The following is a 4,149-nucleotide window of genomic DNA, read 5'->3' as shown; positions in this document are numbered from 1 at the left end:
AAGAGCTATTTCTAAGTTAATGGTATAAAATCAACCTTAACATCTTACTCCTTACAAAAGTTCTCCTTTCCTCACCTTGATATTTCTATCAGCCAGGTGATCTGAGGTAATTTTTACTCCCATCCATATAATCTCTATCCATATTTCTCATACATTTCATCTCCTCCTGTTATTTTCACTGTAGTCATTACTGACTCTGAAATATATTCTTAACTAGTTTCCTTGCTTTCTCCAGACTTTCTATCCCTCTCATCCATGACTTTCCCCAGCCTTTCACCAGAAACTAACTACCTGTGGCATGCACAGAAGATAGTGAGTTAGAATAGAGAAAGCACATCTCTTGACCTTTAAATCAAGTAGAATTGGGTTTCAATCTCAGTGCCAACATCAATTTATGTCTTTTAAAATCTCTGAGATTCTCTGTTCTCATCTGTAAACTGGCAATAATACTGCTTATCTAGGAATAGTTTAAGGATTTAAATGAGATAATGTATAAAAATCTCAGCTCAAAATAAGAGCTTAATAACTAACAACACTTATAATAACTATTATTATTTTTATTATTATAATATGGAGTAGTATATTCAAAATCCAACAAGAAATAACTTCAGTCTATGTTTTCTGGACTACTTTAATACATAAACCAAGCATGTCTGCCTTATTATTTCTGCTTATACTATTTACCATAAATAAGAGCTCTTTCCCTCAGTTTTCTTCCCACTAGAACAAATGTTATTTATTTTTCAAGATGCTGTTCTTGTCATTGCCATCCTCAATGAAGTCTTCATGCCCACCCCAATCTAAAGTGAGCCCTCTGACCAAATCACTGGATCATCTTATATTTGTTTTCTATACTAGCCTTTGAATTTAAACACATGCTGGATTATTGAATATCTTCTTAACCATATTAAATGAATGCCACAATTTTGGCTTTCCAATTAGAATATAAAGAGCACGAGTGTAGGGAATATCAGTTGTGCCCATAAGCCCAGTGTATACTCAGAATATGCACTGGATTAATATTTGTTGAACTGATAAATAAATAAAGGTGTTCATTAATAAAACAGAGATGCAGGAGTTGGCACAGAAATCAGTGAAAGTGAGAGTCATATTTTGGTGGTTGCTGAATACTAAGAAAAGGCAGCAGCATGATTGAAGTGGAAAGTAGGAAAGTCTGATAAATCAGTGCTGCCTATAACAGATTATGGCTGAGGAGTTGAGAAAAGCAGAGAGATTGACCAGGAGTCTCTGCTAAAAATTAGAGGAAAGGAAATCAGTCTGGAATAATGGAAACATGACAATGGGAAAATTTAGTGTATATTTTTTAAGGAATAAAAACAAGACAAGGTAAATGAATAAACATATCTTGAAGCACAAGACAAAAATAAGAGAGTCAGTCTTTCAAGACTGGAGAAAGCTGACTCTGTGAGAGAAATGGGGACACTCTGAAGACAATCAGTAGAGAATGAGAATTCATTCTTTAATATGCTGAGGGTTATTGAACATGCAAATATGGACAAGATTTGCAACCAAAATAAGAAAACTCCTTATAAACTCAGTGAGGACTGAGAATATCTGCAAAAGATAGAATACTATCTGCTTTTCTAATACTGCTTCAGAGAGTTGCATGATCTTTATACTTGTTCAACTATGAAATAAGACAGAACCTCATAATCTTGCTTATCCGGCTACTCATTTCAGACCCTCTTCTATTCATGCAGCAAGCCAAGAACGCCCTAGGGTACACAGAATGTGAATAAGATTGTATCATTTTTAAAAGCAGTTCTCTCACTTTCAGACTTTCTCTGTCCTATTCTACCAAAGTTACAAACTGGTGGGGGGAGACGGAGGGTGTTGTAGAGGGTGGGAAAAGGAAGTTAACTAGACTTCTTCTGGCTAAAGTGGAATGATAGGAATTATATTTACCCTCCTGCCTATAACAACCAAAAAAAGGAACAAAATATGTAGAACAAGTTTCAAGCATGAGCTATCAGGCAATAAGGATAGATATCTCTGAGAGGAGGGAAACTAATGAGGCGTGCCTTACAATTGCTCAGACTTATTCTCTTGAAAAAGCTTCTAGTCTACAACACAGGGAGGGAGAGCCCAGGTAAAGTTTGGCACAGGCCCTGAGCTGTCGAGCCAGAATTGAGAGTCCTAGGATATCAGCACAGGTAGGAGAGATGAAAGCTGCACAGAGAAAGAAGGTCCTGCATCTGCAGAGGTTAATTCTGGTGAGGGTATGTGTCTGGGTAAACTACCCAAGGCTGAGAAAAGTACCACCCAGAAGGATTTAAGGAAAGAGCACCTGGACTCAGACTGGGTCCAGGAATATTGCCTGCTTCCACCATTTGGACTGAAAATTTTCACAATGCACAGGCATTGAATAGAATACTCAGAATGGTCTTGCCCAGATAGCAAGAGATAATTATCCATAGACTAAGCACTGCTCAGGTCCCACCTAACAAATCTTGAAAGTGAGAACCAAAAGGACCAAACTGTTTCCAAGTAATTTAACTATATCCCAGAACAGAGCTCAAAAATATATGTAAGTACACAAAAAGAGCAGCACCCAAAGAAGTAAAATTTACAATAGTGAGAATGCAAAGAAGCAGGAAAATAGGACCCAAAGTGAGGAGAAAATAAATCAATCAAAATCAATCTAGGATGGACACAGATGTCAGAATGAGCCCGCAAGGACATTAAAAGAGGTATTATGACTGTGATCCATTGTTCAAATGTTAAGTAAAGACACAGAAGATATAAAAACCACCCAAATAGAACTGAGTAGTTTTCAAGATGGAAACTACAGTGTGTGAGGTGAAAAATACATTAGATAGGATTAACAGATTATATATTAAAGAAGAAAAGAGTAGTGAATGTGAAGACACAGCAACAGAAACTAACCAAAATGAGACACAGAGACAAAAGAAGTTCTTAAAAAGTGAAAAAAGTGTCTGTGAGCTCTTCAAGTGATTTAATATATGGATAATTAGAGACCATGAAAGGAGAGATACAAAGTATTTGAAAAAATAATAGTTAAAAATTTCTCCAAATTTCATAAAAATTATGAAAACACAGTTCCAAGAATTTGGATGAAACCCAAGGACAAGAAGTATGAACAAAACTATGCATCAGCACATCATAATCAAATTGCTGAAAACCAGTAATGAAGAAAAAACTTATCAAAATTCCAGTAAGATTTTAACAGATATAGACAAGTTATTCTAAAGCTTATATGAAAAGGCAAAGGGACTAGAAAAGCTGAAACTATTTTGTAAAGGGAAAATAAGGTGGGAGGGATCACTCTACCCAATGTTAAGACTTAGTACACAGCTACAGTGGTCAAGAACACTGCAAATATGCCCACCTGATTTTTGACAAATGCCTCAAAAGCAGTTCAATGTAAGGATAGTGTTTTCAACAAATGGCACTGGACAACTGGCATCCATAGACAAAAAGATGAGCTCAATTTAGACCTCACACCACATACAAAAGTTAAAGTGGATCACGGATTTAAATGTAAAACTAAAGCTTTTAAAAGAAAACATAGGAACTCTTTCAGCTTGCACCTAGTTAGAGGCGACATGGCGAAACACACTAAGAAGGTCAGATTCGTCAGTAAATACAGGACCCGTTATGGTGCCTCCCTCAGGAAAATGGTGAAGAAAATCGAAATAAGCCAGCACACCAAGTACACTTGCTCCTTTTGTGGCAAAACCAAGACAAAGAGATGAGCTGTAGGGATCTGGCACTGTGGTTCCTGCATGAAAACAGTAGCTGGTGTTGCCTAGACCTGCACCACCACTTCTGCTGTCACAGTAAAGTCAGCTATCAGAAGACTGAAGGAATTGAAAGACCAGTGAAGCGCCACCATTTGAAGCATTGCTAGACAATAATAAATGGGTTAATTTATGTAAAAAAAAAAATCACAGGAGGAAATCTTTGGGAACTAGAACTAGAGAAAGATTCTTTTAGACATGACACCAAAAATATGATCCATAAAAGGAAAAAAAATGATAAGCTGGACTTTATCAAAATTTAAATACCTTAATACTATGGAAGATTCTGTTAAGAGGATGAAAAGGCAAGCAATAGACTTGGAGAAATATTCACAAATCATATACCTGACGAAGGTCTTATATCTAA

The 4,149-nt window shown here is 36.3% G+C and overlaps 1 pseudogene; it reads left to right on the top strand.

Annotated features, from left to right (window-relative positions):
• The first annotated feature begins 3,577 nt into the window (after positions 1 to 3,577).
• LOC118916979 (60S ribosomal protein L37a-like) lies at positions 3,578 to 3,929 on the top strand (annotated as a pseudogene).
• The last annotated feature ends 220 nt before the right edge of the window (positions 3,930 to 4,149 follow it).

The sequence above is a fragment of the Manis pentadactyla genome, chromosome 7, assembly GCF_030020395.1.
Source record: "Manis pentadactyla isolate mManPen7 chromosome 7, mManPen7.hap1, whole genome shotgun sequence".
NCBI classification, from domain to species: Eukaryota; Metazoa; Chordata; class Mammalia; order Pholidota; family Manidae; genus Manis; species Manis pentadactyla.
This window is presented reverse-complemented; position numbering and strand designations above follow the sequence as displayed.